Source organism: Cricetulus griseus, chromosome 6, assembly GCF_003668045.3.
Source record: "Cricetulus griseus strain 17A/GY chromosome 6, alternate assembly CriGri-PICRH-1.0, whole genome shotgun sequence".
In the NCBI taxonomy this organism is placed as follows: Eukaryota; Metazoa; Chordata; class Mammalia; order Rodentia; family Cricetidae; genus Cricetulus; species Cricetulus griseus.
The window spans coordinates 59,504,637-59,523,700 of NC_048599.1; the positions used below are offsets into that span (position 1 = coordinate 59,504,637).

Here is a 19,064-nt window from a genome sequence, read left to right on the forward strand (position 1 = left end):
TTTTCGAGACAGGGTTTCTCTGTGTAGCTTTGGAGCCTATCCTGGCACTGGCTCTGGAGACCAGGCTGGCCTCGAACTCACAGAGATCTGCCTGCCTCTGCCTCCCGAGTGCTGGGATTAAAGGTGTGCGCCACCAATGCCCAGCTTATGTGCTTCTTTTATTTTCTTATTTGTTTGTTTCTCTGTTTGTTTTTGAGGCAGGGTTTCTCTTTGTAGCCCTGGCTGTCCTGGAACTCACTCCTATAGAGCAGACTGGCCTCAGCCTTCCAAGTACTGGGATTAAAGGCATGTGCCACCACTACCCTATATTCATTTCTTTCTTTTTTTTTTTCCTTTGGTTTTTGAGACAAGGTTTATCTGTAGCTTTGGAGCCTGTCCTGGAACTAGCTGTTGTAGACCAGGCTGGTCTGGAACTCACAGAGATCCACCTGCCTCTGCCTCCTGAGTGCTGGGACTAAAGGCGTGCGCCACCACCGCCCAGCGTCTATATTCATTTCTAAGAGAGACAAAAGCAAATAATACATGACCTATACTTTGTTATCTTAGAGACCATTTCCATTGACTGTGTTGCCATGCAGATGTGTTTCACTCTGAGAGAACTCAATGAACAAAATTTCAATTCATATCTACAAAACAAACTTTCAAACAGGTATTTATTTCACAAAAGGAGTCTGTTTTCCTAGAAATTCTCTGAATGTTAAGCTACCTTCGCATGTCTCAGTTATCATTCATTTCACTGAAATTATGTTTATATATTTATGGCAGAAGCAGTCCACAAAAGCAAAGGCCGCTTAGGCTGGAAATGGTTTATTATGTGAGACAGTTGTTAAGGATTATACTTCAGTCAAAACAATACATACTGGCCTGGTGAAACAGAGTGGATATATGCTCCAAAAGTTTCTTATGGGGCTGACTAGTGGCTAAAAATGCTTACTGTGCAAGCCTAATGACTTGAGATCAATCCCCAGAACACACATTTAAAAAAAGAGAGACCAGGACAGGCTCCAAAGCTACAACAAGAAACCCTGTCTTGATAAACCACTAAATAAATAAATAAACAAGATGGGCAGAGGTGACTCATTCCTTTAATCCCAGCACTTGGGAGGCAGAGCCAGGCGGATCTCTGTGAGTTCGAGGCCAGCTTGGTCTATAGAGTGAGTTCCAGGACAGACTCCAAAGCTACACGGAAAAGACCCTTTCTGGAAAAGCCAAAACAAAACAAAACAAAACAACACCTTACAAATTCAACAACATTGGCTGTCCTGCAAACCCTAGGAATCTTCATGTGTCTTCCCAGTACACATGATGTGTATTCTGGGGATCCAAGCTCTTATCTTCATACTTGTACAAGCATTTTTCTGACTGATCCATCTCCTCAGTCTCTAATTCTTGTTTTTCGAAAAAGTCATGAGTGTATTAATTCCACTAGTTCATTTAGAATTTATCCAACAAATATCAGATGTGTAGTGTATAAAGGAATGGACTTTCAATATTAGTTACATGAGAAACACAACTCAGAGTCTTTTGAACTACTGGAGTTGTCTCGTGTCTTAGTCACTTTTCTGTTGCTGTGAGAAGACACCATGATGACCAAGGCAACTTACAGGAGAAGTAGTTTATTTGGGGCTTATAGTTTCAGAGGGTCCATGACCACCATGGTGGGAAGCATGGCAGCAGGCAGGCATGGTGCTGGAGCAGTAGCTGAGAGCTCACATCTTGATCAACAAGCACGATGCACAGAGAAGACATTGGGAATGGCATGAGTCCTTGAAACCTCAAAGCCTGCTTCCAATGACACACTCCTTCAACAAAGCTACACAATTCTTCCCAAACAGTTCCATCAACTGAGACCAAATACTCAAACATATGAGTGCACAAGGGTCATTCTTATTCAAACCATCACACCCAGCTTACCAGAATCTTGTGTCCAGGCATGGAACATGACTTTTACCCTGCATCACATCAAAAGGGGCAAACTAGTTCCTAAAACTAGCATTCATGGATTTAATTGATTTTGTGGGTGGGTGGCTTCTCAGGCTTAGAAAAATCAGGCAGGAGCCACTCAGTGTGTCCTGAGCAAGAGCCGTGACCCAGCGAAAGTCTTAGGTCCTGACATCCAGTGAAAGCCCTAGGTCTCTCTATTCAGAGCTAATGGAACATAAGCATGTCAGTGGGGTCATCTGAGGACTTTATGATAACCTGTGACCTGTCACGGTAGGCATGGCAAGGTGTCACTTAGAATAGCAACAGCAATATATAAAAGACCTATTGTAGTTTAGGGAGGGACAGGCATCCAGTTTGCCAGGATGAAGTCCAAGTGATTGTGTATATGCAATCAATATTCCTCACAACCTCTCTGGCCAGCAAAACAAAGAACATCCCTTGGACACTGGATGAAGCCACAGACGTCACAGCCAGCCTTCTCCAGCCTCTCAGAATGGAGACAAAGCCTAACCAGTCTCTCATCCTGCCCCAAGGATCATCTTGAGAATGATTCCTGGAGGTGACTGTAGCAAGCCAAGATGCTATCATGGAAGAGCCAGAGTGGCGATTCAGGAGGGTAGGTCAGGATCTTAGGGAGACCGGACAAGTGGGGAAAAAGATGGGAAGATCTTGGGCTTCCTTGTAAAGCCCTTCAGGGTGGTACACATACAGATGACATCACAGCTGGACCTTACAACAGTCTTGACAGGGACATCTGTTAATTTTTTATTAATACATCTTTATGTTCACCATTTGTTGGTTAGTTTTGGTCACCATGACAGTACTAGGGTCATCTGAGAAGAGGGAAGCTCACTTGAGAAAATGTCCCCAACAGACTAGCCTAGAGGCAAGCCTGTGGGACAGTTTTTGATTGATGGTCAATGTGGGAGGGCCCAGCTTACTCGGGGCAGTACCATCTTTGGGAAGGTGGTCCTGGGGTACATAAAAAGGCAGGCTGAACAAGCCAGGGGAAGCAAACCAGTAAGCAGCACTTGTCAATGGCCTCTGCATCAGCTCCTGCCTTGAGTTCCTGCCCTGACTTCCCTTCATGATGGACTATAAACTGTAAGTTGAAATAAATCCTTCCCTCCCCAAGTTGCTTCTGGTCATGGTGATTTATAACAGCAATAAAAGCCTAACTAGGACACCACAGAAACCATCTTTCCCACATTCATTTTGATAATTAGCACCTAATACAGAAAAGATACAGAGATAATCCAGGAGCACCTTCCACTGGCACCACCTTGAGGCCTTTAACACAGGATCTCTGGGAAACATCCAAACCTTGGCATCACAGAAAAATGAAAACATTCCCCCGCCACAAAAAACTTATACACAAATATTCATTGCTGCATTAATCGTAACAGCCCAAAGTGCTTTTAACTTGTACTGGCTAGTTTTATGTCAACTTGACACAAGTAGAGTTATCTGAGAGGAAGAAACCTCAGTTGAGAATATATCTCCATTAGTTTGGATATTTTCTTAAATTTTATATGCATTGTTGTTTTGCCTGCATGTATGTCCGAGTAAGGGTGTTGGGTCCCCTGTGACTGGAGTTACAGACAGCTGTGAGCCAACATATGGGTGCTAGGAATTGAAGCTGGAGAATCCTCTGGCAGAGCAGTCAGTGCTCTTAACCGATATTTTTTTAGTGATATATCAAGGAGAGCCCACCCCCTTATGGATGGGGCCACCCTTGGGTTGGTGGTCCTGGGTTCTTTTTTGTTTGTTTGTGTGTTTGTTTGTTAAGATTTATTTATTTCTCCGAGTGGTGGTAGCGATGGCAATGGTGGCACACACCTTCAATCCCAGCACTTGGGAGGCAGAGACAGGCTGATCTCTGTGAGTGAGACCAGCCTGGTCTCCAAAGCCAGTTCCAGGACAGCCTGTCTTGAAAAACAAATAAAAAATTTATTTTTGTGTGCATTGGTGTTTTGCCTGCACATATATCTGTATGAGGGTACCAGATCTGCTGAAATTAAAATTACAAATAGTTGTGAGCTGTCATATATTAGAAACTGGGAATTGAACCCAGGTCCTCTGGAAGAACAGCCAGTGTTCTTAAACCCCGGACTCATCTCTCCAAACTCCCTGGTCCTGGGTTTTAAAGAAAGCAGTCTTAAGGCAGACGTGGTGGTGTACTCCTTTAATCCCAGCACTCAGATGGCAGAGGCAGGAGGATCTCAGTGAGTTCGAGACCAGACTGGTCTACAAAGAGTTCAGGGTGGCCAGGGCTACATAGAAAAACCCTGTCTCCAAAAAAGCAAAACCAAAAACAACAACAAAAAAGAATGTGTTCTTAGTGTTTTTACCCTCAGGCTTTTCACATTTTAAAGTTAAAATGTTCCTTTACTTCAGAGGAATGTGGACAAAAGGCTGAAGAAAATGCATCCCCTTCAGACTTGACACTGTACGGCTTTCTTCTGCTCCTCAGCCACTCGTTGCACAGGCTGTCTCTGCTTTCAGGGCTGCCCCCATGTACTGGGACAGAAGGGCTGTTACTAGAGGGCTCCTACAAGGGTATTGCAGAGGGTGCAGGCTGAAGGAGGACACGGCTTCATGCTGCACTGCCACCTCGTGGCCGGGCATGCTCCCACCTCAGTATAAGGCCCCAGAGACCTTGGCATTCTTTTGAAGAAAACCTTTAATTCAATAGCATTCCTTCAAACATTATTCTTTTCTTTTTTATTTTTTGAGACAGGGTTTCTCTGTGTAGCTTTGTAGACCAGGCTGGCCTCGAACTCACAGAGATCCACCTGCCTCTGCCTCCTGAGTGTGAGCGCCACCACTTGGTTTTCTTTTCTTTTCTTTTTTTCTCTTTCAAGCATTATTCTTCTTGCTTTTTACTATTATAAAAGTATTTCAGCATGGGGATGAGGGGAGGGAGAAGGGACTTACATGTGAAACAAGCTTGTTCCCTAACTAGAACTAATAAATAATTTTTTTAAAAAAAAGTATTTCAGAAAACTCAGGAAAAGTGAACTAAGGAAAAAGAAAATAATGGAATTATTAAATCTAATCCCTAGAGACAACCAATAAAGACACTTGGGTATATATTATTCTAGGCTTTTTCTAGTTCTGCCTTTCTTTTGTTCTTTCTTTCAGGAAAAATAAGATTATAAGATATATATATATATATATATATATATATTGTTTTTAATAAGCTACATATATTATATGAATATCCTTTACTAGCTAAATGTCATTCTGCAACATCAAAAGATTTTTATTTATTTATCTTTAAATATTTATTTATTTCACACTGTGTCTGTGTGTGTGTGCATGGGAGTGCAGATGCCCATGGATGCCAGAGGCATTGGATCTCTCTGGGCTATAGTTACAGGAATTGTGAGCCATCCCACATTGGTACTGGGAATCAGATTCTATTGAATCATCTCTCCAAACTCTATTTATTTATTTTGGTTTTTCTAGACAGGATTTCTCTGTGTAGTTCTGGCTGTCTTGGAACTCACTTCATAAACCAGGCTGGCCTCAAACTCACAGAGATCCACCTATCTCTGCCTCCTGAGAGCTGGGATTAAAGACATGGAACACCATGCCCAGCTTATTTATTTATTTTTAATAAAAATTTCTAGCTGGGTGGTAGTAACCCATGACTTTAATCTCAGCACTTGAAAGTCAGAGGCAGGTGGACCTCTGAGAGTTCAAGGCCAACCTTGTCTACAAATCGAGTTCTAGAACAGCCAGGGCTGGTACACAGAGAAATGCTGTCTTGAAAAAATTTTTTTTAATTTATGTGAATGTGTGTGAACCTGCATGAGCGTGTGTGCTCTGTGGGAGTGCAGGAGCCTGACAGCCACAGATGCCCGATCACCTAGAACTGGAGTTAGAGACTGGTGTGAGCATCCTTCAGATGCTCTGGAAGAGCAGCCAGTGAGCCACCTCTCTAGCCCTTAACCTTCACAATTAACACAGGGTTGATCTCATAGTATCATGTTTTTTCTTTCATTCTTTTTTTTTTTTTTCAGACAGTCTTGCTATGTGTCCTTTCCTGTTGGATGTCTATGCATCCCCTTCCTTTGCAGGTGATGTGACTTGCAGCCTTCGACTTTGTAGGGGGAATAGTCTTCCTGGACCTATTAGAAGTACATGTGATTTTGTGCTTTAGTCACTGAACTGTGAGGGATATGACCTTGTCACTCCCTGCAGACCATTCCTTAAGAAAGATGGCAGCTTCCCCCACTTTCTTTTTCTCTCTACCATGAGGTAGGCAGATTACAGGCATACACTGTGTCTTATGCCTGATCTGAAAGTGGAGGTAGTAACACAGAGTGGAGCCACCAACGACCCTATCTGATATACAATGTACACTGTTTATTGCTGAGATATAATTATGACAAGCTAATTAAAAGACATTTGCATGAGTGTTATTATTTATGACATCACAAGAAATTCTTTTTTTAAGATTTTATTTATTTATTATGTATACAACATTCTGTATATATGCACACCAGAAGAGGGCACCAGATCTCATGTGAGCCACCATGTGGTTGCTGGGAATTGAACTCAGGACCTCTGGAAGAGCAGCCAGTGCACTTAATCTTTGAGCCATCTCTCCAGTCCCCTGTTTTTGTTTTTTGAGACAGGGTTTCTCTGTGTAGTCTTGGCTGTCCTGTAGTCTTGTAGTCCAGGCTGGTCTCGAACTCACAGAGATCTTCCTGCTTCTGTCTCCTTAGTGCTGGGATTAAAGGTGCGTGTCACCATCACCTGGCTGGCACTCCAATTTTTTTTTTTCCAGACAGGGTTTCTCTGTGTAGCTTTGGAGCCTATCCTGGCACTTGCTCTGGAGACCAGGCTGGCTTGGAACTCACAGAGATCCACCTGCCTCTGCCTCCCAAGTGCTGGTATTAAAGGCGTGTGCCACCAACATCCGGCTGGCACTCCAATTTTTAAGAGACCATTTTATTTCATTTAAGAGATTTGTTGCTGAGTGTGGTGACATACCCATCAAATCCCAACATTCGGGAGGTAGAGGCAGGAGAATCAGGAGTTCAAGACTAGTCTGGGCTACATGAGACTCTAAAGAAGCAAAAGGTTGTTATTAATATTAAATGCTGTCATTCTTGTATTTTGGGGATTAAGAAATGTGTTTATAAATAAATGGATAATGATAATAAATGGCAGTATTTTCAATCAACTTACTAAAAATACAGCTGTCCTCACTGGCCCCTCCCCTAATGCTTTCCTGGTACAAGAAATTCTGAAACTCAGGAAGTGATATTTCAAGTGTGAGGATGAGCACATGAGGAGAGAGAGGCACAGTGCGTCCTCAAAGGTGGGCCAAGAACAGCTCTGTGGAGGCCTCAAGGGGCAGCAAAGACCTATAAACGCACATCTGGGCACCAATTCATAGCACACATTCCAAGAGCTCTGTGAAAGGAAGCCAAGCTCTACCCCCAAACCATGTGATTGGCTGTCCTGACTAAGGTGTGGTAGGTGACCGGAGAAACAGAGTTAACATCACCACCTCTTTCTGGAAACATTGCTGACAGAGTGCGAAAACTACAGTAAGTGATAAAGGCAGGCTCTAATTAAGCCCTGAGTTAAGTGAGGCTTGATGCAAGGGGTGGAACTTAGCTGGATGGGGGCGGGGTGTGTGTGAGTGTATGTCAGCGGTCTTTAAGCCACTCAGCAGGTGCTCAGTGTGGATGCTCACTATCCTCCAAAGGAAGCAGACACAATCAGGTTGGCCCTGACTCCATTACCAGTTCTTGGTGTGAATGACCCAGCAGAATCTCAGGATACACCGGCAGGAAGAATAAGGCAAGCGCCCTCCTCCTTCACTGTGAAGGGATATTGCGGCCTGTCCTAGGAGGATTCAGTAACTCCACGGCAGGAGAGATTGAGAAACAGAGGTCAAAGCCCTTGGACAGAAGAAGCTTGAATTTGTCCTGTGGTCCTGCAGACAGCAATCGGCCTGTTGGGCAGTAAGAGAGGATCCTGCCAAGCCTCGAGACTCCAGGATCGGTCCCGGGAGCACCAGCCTGTCACACACACTCCATCAGGCCCCATCTGGAAACCGTTCTGCTCTGGACTGAGATTGCCAATCTAGATCCTAGGAAAGGTTGGGCCTGAGTCAGGAGCAGTGATGACAGAGGGGGAGGGGGCAGCATTTGGGGCGCTTTAACGATAGGAATTAGTGAGAGGGTGGTGCAATAGACAGCCAGAAATAGCCTAGAATGTGAGGATTGGGAACCAAATGGGAATAGTGATGAGAGCTGAATACTTGGGTCGGAGCTGCTCATGTCCTGTTAGCCTAAACTGTAACTGGCGCTAGGAGTCAAAAGAGGGGCTGATGGAGGGTCTGGGGGAGAGTGGGCCACTGGAGGAAGACAATGGTGACAGGAAGCGGAGGGGAGGAGAGAGGAGGAAGCAGATAGACTCAAGGAGCTTAGTATGGTGGCACATGTCTATAATCCCGGCACTTAGATGGAAGCTGAAGGAAACAGAGTTTGAGACCCTATCTCAAAATAAACAGAAAGCTCCAGAACCCGCCAAAGAGAGGGTCAAAACAAGTATAGGTATGGCAATCTCAGCTCTGTATAGATAAAAATACAACGTATTTGGGGGATGTCATAGTATGTCATGCTTGTCCTCAAAATATAAGTTTGGGAAACAGGAGAGGTTGTTAGTGTGGAGGTCAGAAATTCCTCCACGTCTGCGTCACTAGCTTATAACAAAATGAACCTGCTGTCCCACACTCCTGTCCCGCCCGAGGCAGGCGGCCTCGGAAGAGTCATCCGAATTTAAAACGCTTTTGTCATGAGGCTGAGCTCAGACTCGCACAGGGCTGGCGCAGAGCACACCCGGGGCCGCACAGTCACGGCCTGCACCGTACCCGCACCGGGTCCACCCGGAGCTCAGTCTCCGCCCCGTGGGCGGTGGCGGCGCTGGCTGCCCCAGGTTCACGCGGTAGCGACCCGCACGGTCCCTCGGTCTCAGCGCCAGGGGGCGGCGCGGCACCCGGAGCCAGACCTTGACCCTGACCCGGCTAGGAACGCGCCGCCGGGCGCTCCGGAGCTCGCCAGGGCGCAGAACTGCAGTCCCAGAATCACGAGCAGGGGGCGCTCGCGAGATGCCCCGGGTCAGGGCCGGGTGGGGCGGAAAGCACAGATCCTGCCACCCGCGGGACCATCGGGCCACTGTGGTAGCTCCCTAGAGGCGCAGCGTGGGCGAGAAGCCACAAGAAGGAGTGACGCGGTCCCCGCGGGGAGGGACAGCTGCTTGCTGCTCGCCCGGCGCCTGTTAATACCGGCGTGAAGCGGAGTGGAGAGTGGCAGAGAATCATTTGTGTCCAAAAGAGGGAGCTTTTCCGGTCTGTAGGGAGGTAGAACTGGAGCCCACTATAACCGCATCCCTACCGCACAAGCGCCCACCAGAAGGCGCAAAGAGCCCTTTGTCATTATACAAACATTTGTGCCGGTGAGCCCACTATTGCCGTATCCCCCACCACACAAGTGCCCACCAGAAGGCGCAAGGACCCCTTTGTTATTATACAAACACTTGCGCCGGGGCACTAACGTGAACCCACAGCAGGAACCAAGCAGTTTTCTTTGCCAGAACACGTACACACGTGCACACGAGGCGCAACCTAAAATGTCTGTCACTCATTAAACACATACCCCGAACCCAGGACTGTGCCAGACACATTCAGAGTAAGGCAGATGTGGGTGTTTGCAACCTGACTTTCCTGACTATGCCCCTCAAGGCAGGGCTCGGTAATTCTCCCACTCCTCCCTAGAAATCCACTTACACAAGCGCTTTAGCAGATCACGTGGATTTCATGGAGGGCTTCTAGAGGAGCGCAAAGAAAGGAGATTTACACATAGGGCAGAGGGTGCAACTTCATTCTTCCAGGAAGTTCTTCCCATTTTGGCTTTTTGGCTGTTTCTTACCGACTCTTTATTTGAGCAGCCTCTGAATTTTGCCTACCCTTTGCTGCACGCTCCAAGACCTTCCACCCGGTTTGCCACATCTTCCGGCGTTGTCCATGCAGAGAGGCGTGGCTAGGTATTGCATCTCCTAGATTGCTCACAGGAATGCACACTTGCCTACGCCAGGCAGCCTGCTCAGCAGTCTCATCACCAGCATTCACTTCTACAGTTAGTCAACAACAACCCCCTTCTCCCTCCTTCTCTTTCTTTCTGTACCTGTACGCGGATGTGCATAGCCATCTGTGCACGTGCACGCCAGAAATCAATGTAGGTGTCTTTCCTTATTGCTTTCCACCTTATTTTTTATTGCATTTATTTGTTTGTGTTTGTGTGTATGTGCACACAAACTCACACTTGTAGAAGTCAGAGGACAACTTGTGGGAATCACCCATCTCCTTCTAACACATAGGTCCTGGAATCAAACTCAGGTACTCAGGCTTGATGGCTACAGCCTGTAACCATTGAGCCATCTCACCAGCCCTCACCTTGTTTTTGAGACGGCCTCTTACTGAACTTGACCATTTTAACTAGACTGGTTGACCAGTAAATCCTGAGGATCCGCCCAGGGCTGGGGTTACAAATACTGCTGGTGAGCACTGAGGATTTGAACTGTAGTCCTCACGCTAACACAGCAAATACTTTACCCACTGAGCTTTCTCCTCAGCTCCAGTGTGCCCCCCCCAACACATAGTTTCTCCCTCCAACTAGCCTAGAAAGCCCCATGAGGTAGGAATTATTCCTGCTTTGCAGTAAGGCAACTAAGGCTTAGGAAGGTTAAGTAAGTTCCTGAATTTCACATGGAGCAAGTGACAGAACTAGCAGGCCCATTCAGGCAGTCAACCTCCTTTCCCTCTACAAGGCACTGCAGAGGGTCAGATTGAAAAGCCACATCAAGTGCAATGTCCTTGATGCATCTGTGGGCAATGATCACTGAAGATGTGGGTTCCACACCAATAGAGCATGTGCTGTCCCTTGCTAAATTCTGTGACTCTTTGGCATTTGGACTTGAAGCAATGTTTCTCAGACATAGAAATTATATTAGGTCAGGCATAAAATTGCATATGAGAGTCTGAAATAGGAGAATTGTGAACTTGAGGCCAGTCTCCACTACACAGTGAGACCCTGTCTAAAAATTATAGTCAGCCGGGCAGTAGTGGAGCACACTTTCAATCCTAGCACAGAGGCAAAGGCAGGTGGATCTCTGTGAGTTTGAGGCCAGCCTCGTTTACAGAATGAGTTCCAGGACAGATTCCAATGCTATGGAGAGAAACCCTGTCTCGAAAAACCAAAATAAATAAATAAATAAATAAAATTATAATCGCCAACAACATAAAAGAAATTATGTCAGAAAGGTAAGCTGAATAACCTAATTATACACATCTGTATTCCTTTACATTGTTCAAATACAAATGTAAGTATGTGGCCCCATTTGAGTCTCTCAACCTTTTTGAGGTTAAGACAGTGGTAGAGAGAGTCCTCCTTTCCCACTGGGGATTTCTTTCATGGAAATTTCTGACATGTAGTACTTTAAATTGTGAAGTCTTTCTCCAAGTCTCAGATTTTGGGCTAACTATAAGTATTATATATAAGTGCATATAAGCATGATGCAGAAACTTGTATAGTGGCATCTAGGTTCCACACACTATATCTTAATTTTGTGTGTGTGCATGTGTGTGCACAGGTGGAGACCAGTGCACACAGTATTGTTCTTCAGGAGCTATCCACCTTATTGTTTTAAGACAAGGTCCCTCCCTGGGTTGATAAGGAGGCTAGGCTGGACAGCCAGTGAACCCCAGGAGTCCCCCTGTCTCTGTCTCTCCAGCAAGGGGCATTATAAGCACTCATTTATTTTATTTTATTTTATTGTTGCTTTTTTTTTTTTTTTTCAAGACAGGGTTTCTCTGTGTAGCTTTGGTTGTCCTGGAACTCACTCTGTGGACCAGGCTGGCCTCAAACTCATAGAGATCTGGCTGCCTCTGCCTCAAGAGTGCTGGGATTAAAGGTGTGTGCCACCACTGCCTGGCAAATACTCATTTTAAAACCTGGATTCTGGGATTGAATTTATGCTAGCAAAGCAAGCCCTTTTCCCACTGAGCCATCTCCCCAGTTCTCCAAACATATTACATAAGCATATTACATAAACATAAAACACAATCATTACAAGGACCTGTGAGATGGTTACTATTATTTTTCAAAAATATTTTTGGTGTACTACTGTATTCTCAGTACTGGGAAGGTAGACACAGGAGGAGTTCAAGGACAGCCTAAGCTACATGACAAGACCTGGTCCCAAAACAAAGATATTTAAAGTTAAAATGTACATGTATTGAAATGCACAAATCTTCTAGTTTTTAACAAGTATATGAACTCACATAACCATCGTGACAGTCAAGACACAGAACATTTCCACTGCTCCAGAAAGTTCCTTTCTATCCACAACAGTCAAAGAATCAGCATTCTGATATATATCCTAAATTACTAGAGTGGTACTCCACTACACAAATGTATCAGTTTGTTGTGTTCTTACCTGTTGACCGGCATTTGGCTTTAATGTCTTTAGGTATTATTACACTACTCTGAACATGGACATAAATTTTTAATTTCTTCTGAATAAATACTCAGGTGTTATTCTGAGCGCAGAGTAAACACACACTGAATTTTATAAGATATCACCAAATGCTTTTTTTTTAAGAGTTGTAATTTTAGTATTATTAGAAAAAAAAAGAGAGAAAAACTGAGTCCCAGGCAGTTTAAATTACTTATCTCAGATAACTTGCACAAACAGCGTTCCGGATAATTTTTAAAAGTAAGCCGAGGTCAGGAGAAGAAAAGGCAGTGGGATAATAGAGACAAAAACCGAGGGAAGCCACCTTTGAACTGTGTCCTGAGCGAGGGCGTCTCCCGTGCAGTCAGGAACCGGCTCTCCAGCCTGAACCCTGGGGTTCAGACACTCCTAGTCATCTTCTCAGGCTCCCGGGCCCGCCACTGCGTGCAGCCCAGACTGTCAGCCCGGAAGCGGCGAGCAGGCGAGCCGAGCGCAGCAGTCCCCAGCCCTTTAAAGCAGCACGAGGCTGGAACGTCTCTCATAGCAGTTCTCCGTCCGTCCTGCAGGGGGAGCCACGCGCCCCGCCGGAGGCCGGTCAAAGGCGGCTTTGCATCTCAGAGGGGAGGCCGAGAGCCCACTCCGGCTTTTGGCGGGAGTATTTCAGAATCCTGCGCCCAGCCTCCCACCCCAGCAAGCCCAGCACACATTCAATTATCCTTTTTCTCTTTTGTCCTCTGAGTGATTTTTTTTTTTTTTTTAAAACGACGCTGCTCATAAAGAGAAGCAAAACCAAACATCTCGGCTGAGCTACCTTCGGCTCGAAAAGCACCGACTCAAAGATTCTAATGGAGTTGTCGACACTGAAATAGAAGTGGAGGAAAAAGATTTTTAAATGTTGGTGTTTTACAGACAGTCATTCGAACCAGAAAATGCCATCCAACGTACAATGGGTAATTGACTGAGTAGAAAGCAAACACATTTTCATCAATAAAATGGAAACTGCCCTTTTTTTTTTAAGTCTAAAGATTCACTCTTAGAAGGTCCAATTATGTTCGCTTGTCCTTTTGCTCTAATATTTTAGTTTACTTGAAAGGAAGAAGTGGAAATCTTAAGTGGCTGCGATGAAAGGAAACGAAAGCCCAAGAGGCCTCATCACTCCACCACTTGTCCTCAGGTATCCTTGGGTCTCTGGCTAAACACTCCAGAATGGAGAGCTAGTGATTTCACTGGGGAAACAAGACTGAGGGACAAGAAGCAGATTAGAGGGCCCTGTAAAATGCAATGTCACAAAATACAAAACGTCACTAGTTGTGAAAATTCACCTTTTCCGAAGACTGTCGTCATCCTACCCAAACTGAATATGACAGCAAGCACCTGTAATTCCAGCACTCAAGAAGCTGAGTCAGGAGGATCTTCAGTGCAGGTTGACCTCAGTTGAGACTGGTTCTGTGCTAGGATTATAGGTGTGTACTACACAGGCTGGCTGAATTTTTAAAAATAATTGTTATTTTTAAAATAACATGGGGCATGGTGGAGCAATCCCAACACTCAGGAGGCAGAGGCAGGCAGATCTCTGTGAGTCTGCGACAAGCCTGGTCTACAGAGTGAGTTCCAGGACAGCCAGGGCTGTTACACAAATAAACCCTGTCTTGAAAAGCAAAAACAAACAAACAAAACCCCCAAACAAAAAAACCTGTAGCTGGACGTTTTCATCAGGACCATCTGAAAGGTTCAGGCATTATGCTGGCCTGCCTCTATTACCTGGCAGAATCCACTCAGGCAGTACCCTGGTCAGCCCAGGGTTCCATGGGAACCAAATCTGCATGAAGGTGCAAAGGACCTCTTTAAAAGACAGACCCCCCCCCCTTACGCTCTCTTCACTTAGCTCTCTCTCTCTCTCCTCTCTCTCCTCTCTCTCTCTCTCTCTCTCTCTCTCTCTCTCTCTCTCTCTCTCTCTCTCTCTCTCTCTCTCTCTCTCTCTCTCTCTCCCCTGCTCTGTTCTTCCATTTCTCTCCTCTCCCCCTCTAGCTCTCCTGCCCTATAATAAACTGGTTAATGTACTCTCTATAGTTCGTGTTCATCTCTCAATTTCTAATTTAAGCAAAAACTTAACACCATCGGCTCCCCAATAATGACATGGAGACTTAATTATTAATTATGAAAGCTCGGCTTATAGCTTATACTTGCTTCTAACTAGCTTTTATAATTTAAATTATCACATTTCTATTAGTCCTGGCTCCTGGCTGTTACCTCTCCTCCTGCATGTCTTCCCTGTTCTGACTCTCTGTGTCTCCTCCCTTCTTTGTCCCAGTGTCCTCTGTGCCTAGAAACCCTGCCTAGCTATTCACGTCCAGCTTTTTATTAAACCAGGGTCAGTAGAGGGTATTTATTGGGTACCCTGGAACTGGAGTTACAGACAGTTGTGAGCTGCCTAACAACGGTTCTGAGAACCAAACCCTAGGGCCTCTAGAAAAGCAGCAGTGTTCTCAACCACTGAATCATCTCTCCAGTCCTGATTGACTGGGTGGATTTTTTATTTATTTATTTTAACTAGGCTGGGGATCAAATCTGGGGCTTTGTGCTTGTTCCCTGCCGCAAGGCTTCTTCTTCTGCCCCAAACTTAACTTTTCAAATAGACAAGCTTGAAACAACAGAAAATATCTGCAACATCTTCTCATTTCTTTTTGCAGGGGAAGGGAGGGGTGGGAATGGGGTGGAGACAGGGTTACTTTGTGTGGCCCTTGCTGAATTCACTCTGGACCAAGCTGGCCTCGAACTCGGAACTCAGAGATCCACCTCCCTCTGCCTCCCCAGTGCTGGGATTAAAAGTGTGCATCATCACTGCCCTGCTATCTGCAACATTTTCAACAAAGTGTCCCATTTAAGGCATCTCCCAGAGTTAGGTTCCCACAGGCTCCACTTCACTGTGAGTATAAAGAGTCCAAGCCCCAGAGTTTCTTCATGTGTGAACAACTTCTTCTTCTTCTTCTTCTTCTTCTTCTTCTTCTTCTTCTTCTTCTTCTTCTTCTTCTTCTTCTTCTTCTTCTTCCTCTTCCTCTTCTTCCTCTTCTTCTTCTCTCTATACACTGTTCCTCATCTTGCTTTTCCTCTAATATTTATTTATTTATTTTGAGACAGGATCTTACTTATAGTCCTTGCTTGTCTGGAACTTGCTTTGTAGCCTGTCCTGGAACTCACAAAGATCCGTTAAGCTTCTGTCTACCTAGGGCTAGGACTGAAGGAGTAGGACAGTACCCCAGCCTTACCCCCACCTTAATAACTTGAAGGTCTCACTTCACAGAGAACCACTTCATGTCACTCTTTTTTATTTGTTCATAACATGGTAGTATCTATCCCATTGAATAAATAAACTGTATATTAATTTTTTGTTTGTTTGTTTGTTTTGAGACAGGGTTTCTCTGTGGCTTTGAAGGCTGTCCTGGAACTAGCTCTTATAGACCAGGCTGGTCTCAGACTCAAGAGATTCACCTGCCTCTGCCTCCTGAGTGCTGGGATTAAAGGTGTGCACCACCACCACCTGGCATAAAACATATATTAATTATCCAGTCCTCTGAATGGGCATTCAGGTTTTTTGAAGTAATTTTGTGATTACAAATGTATAATAGCTATTATCAATGTCTTTTTTTTTTTTTTTTTTTTTTTTTTTGAAACAAGGTTTCTTTGTGTGCTTTGGAGCCTGTCCTGGAACTTGCTATGTAGACCAGGCTGGCATCAAACTCACAGAGATCCTCCTGCCTCTGCCCCTAGAGTGCTGGAATTAAAGGTGTGTGCCGCTGTCACCACCACCACCTGGTTTATGCATGTCATTTTGCACTTAACCTTTTAGGTAAATTCTTAGGATTGCAGTTTGCAGCACAACAAGTCATGCATTTAGAGTTTTGAGTGATAATTGTCAAATTACTCCCCGTGGAGACTATTCCTCACTGTTCTCCTATTTCCCTCGTTCCCTCACCTAAGGAGTGGTTTCAAAGGGTTAGCTTTTTTGATAAACTCCTAGTGAAAGCGTTTCCAGTTACTTTTATCTTAAAAAATGAGGTTAGACACGTCTCTCTATATTTAAAGCTCACTGCATTTCTATGTATGGTCTTTTATAACCTTTGCTTGTTTTTCTGTTGTGCCATCAGATTTGTAGCACAGTTTTGCTTATTTCTAGGAAGTTTCATAGGTGGCTTAGTTTTTTGTGACTAAAATTTCAAATATTTTTCCACATTTTGCATTATGTTTTTTGTTTATTTTTTGTTTTGTTTTGTTTTGTTTTTGTTTTTGGATACAGGGTTTTATGTAGTTGAGGGTGGCCTTGAACTCCTCATTCTCCTGCCTCTATCTCCCAAGTGCTGGGATTACAGGCATGTGCCACCAACTATATTGTCTTTTAATTTGGCGTATTTATTGCTATTCTTGCTTTGTGAGGTTGTTTTTTGTTTCTTTCTTTTTTTCTCTCTCTCTCTCTGTGGGGATTGGAGGTAGGAAGAGTACACTCATTAATGTATGTTTTTGCTGTTTTTCAAGACAGGGTTTCTCTGTGAAACAGCCCTGACTGTCCTGGAACTTGCTCTGTAGACCAGACTGGCCTGGAACTCACGAAGATCCACCTGCCTTTGCCTCCAGAATGCTTGGATTAAAGGCGTGAGCACCACCCTCACACACTTAGTACCACCCACCCTCCCACCTCCTCCCCCACCCAGCAATGATGGAGTTTTCTTTTCACTGTCTGTAGTATGGTGTGTCACAAAGGTGACATAGGCCTGTAATCCTAGAATCAGGGTGTCTGAAGCAAGAGGATTTCCAGTTCAAGGCCAACCTAGACTACATAATTTCTAAAAACAATGAACAAGCAGGCTGGGGATGCAGCTCATTGGTACCAGTGCTTGGCAGAGTGTTTGCCTTGTGTTCAGGAAATTCTCGGTTTGCTCCCCAGCACTGCAAAAACTAAGCAGGTGCCTGTAATCCAAGAGACACACGGATCAGAAGTTAAAGGATATCCTTGGCTACATAAAGAGTTTGAATAAAACAATAAAAAGTGGGGCGGAGTATCAAATGCCCTTAATCCCAGGACTTGGGAGGCAAAGGCAGGCATCTGCCGGTTCAAGGACAGCCAGGGCCACACAGAGAAACCCTATCTTAAAGAACCAAAAACCAAAAGAAACAACAACAAAGAGTTCAAAGTCATCTGTTTTCTCTCTGAGTTCCAGGTCAGACTTGTCTATAAGTCTCAGGACAGCCAGGACTACATAGTGAGACCTTGTTAGAAATAAACAATAATAAATAAGTAAAAGTGTTCAGGGCCAGCCTGAACATGAGAATAAATAAAGAAATATAAAGACAACAAACAAACAAATGATCACGTAGTCGTGTGTGTGTGTGTGTGTGTGTGTGTGTGTGTGTGTGTGTGTGTGTGTGTGTGTTCGTTCCAGGAGATAATCTGTCATGTCAGGAAATCATGGCAACAAGGGACAGGTATGGCAGCAGGAGTAGAAAGCTGAGGGCTTGCACCTTAAAAGGTAAGTAGGAAATAGCAACTAGAAACCACAGGAGTATTTGAACTCTCAAGACCAGCCTCCAGAGACATCGAATCCAACAAAGCCTTGGGTCCTAATCCTCAAATAGTGCCGCCAACTGGGGACCAAGCAGTCAAATGCCAGACTATGGGGGACATCACACTGAAACCAGCAGGTACCTTCCACCTTTTGTTTGAGACAGGATCACTCAGCTCATTGGCCTGGAACTCCTGTTTTTTTCCTCCAGTCTTGCCCATTTGGGGATTACAAGCACAGATCACCATGCACATCTTTTCATGTGAGTTGAGGGGATCCAAATTCAGGTCCCCACACTTCAAAGGCAAGCGCTTAACTGACTGAACCATCTACCCAGCTCCTTGTCTTTTGTTATATTATGTATTATATAATAATATAATTTGTGCGTGTGTTCTTGTTTTTTGATTTTTGGTGCTGGGGATTAAACCAAGGCCTCATGTGGGCTAGGCACACACTCTACCTAAGCCATACTCTTTTCTTTCTTAGTGCTTTTTGATGACTTGGGGGCTGTGATAATGGATAGTCTTGATGGTGCAGTGTGGAAACACATTTCAATACTTTGCATTCATCCTTATGGGAATAATTTCCATTTGTAAATTGAAGCAGAAATGGAGATCAGTTCACTGGCCTGCGAGCTCCTCTTGCCTAACACTGTGTGAGAGAGACAGTGTTATGGGAACTGGATTTCCGGCTCCCTTATATTTCAGCGAACCCCTGTGGTAAGTTTGTATTAATGGCGTGGAATAGTAGCAATCATGCCCCATTTTCAGGCCCAGTTAGAAATGGGTGTGCCTTTTCCAAGTATTACCTGTGCTAATTGGCTACAGAGGACAGCTTGACCTTAGAGGTTGGCAGAGTCACGTGATAGAAGAATTGCCTGAGCCTCAACTACCAGAAAGAGGACAGCTCCACTGCCTAGGAATGCTAGCTTCAAACTGCTCAGTGAGAAATAGCCTTCAGTTGCATAAAACCTCTAAAATGTTGAAGTTACTGTGTTACAGTAACTAGAGTCATCCTAAAGTAATA

At 44.7% G+C, this 19,064-nt stretch overlaps 1 long non-coding RNA gene across 2 annotated transcripts in view; it reads right to left on the reverse strand.

Moving 5' to 3' along the window:
• The window catches only part of LOC103163172, a 36,342-nt gene extending 23,363 nt beyond the window's left edge, over positions 1 to 12,979 (reverse strand). For both annotated transcript variants that reach the window (XR_003486577.2, XR_003486576.2), the window contains exon 1: positions 12,809 to 12,979. This is a non-coding gene — a long non-coding RNA (uncharacterized LOC103163172). The remainder of the gene's footprint in view (positions 1 to 12,808) is intronic.
• Positions 12,980 to 19,064: the final 6,085 nt, after the last annotated feature.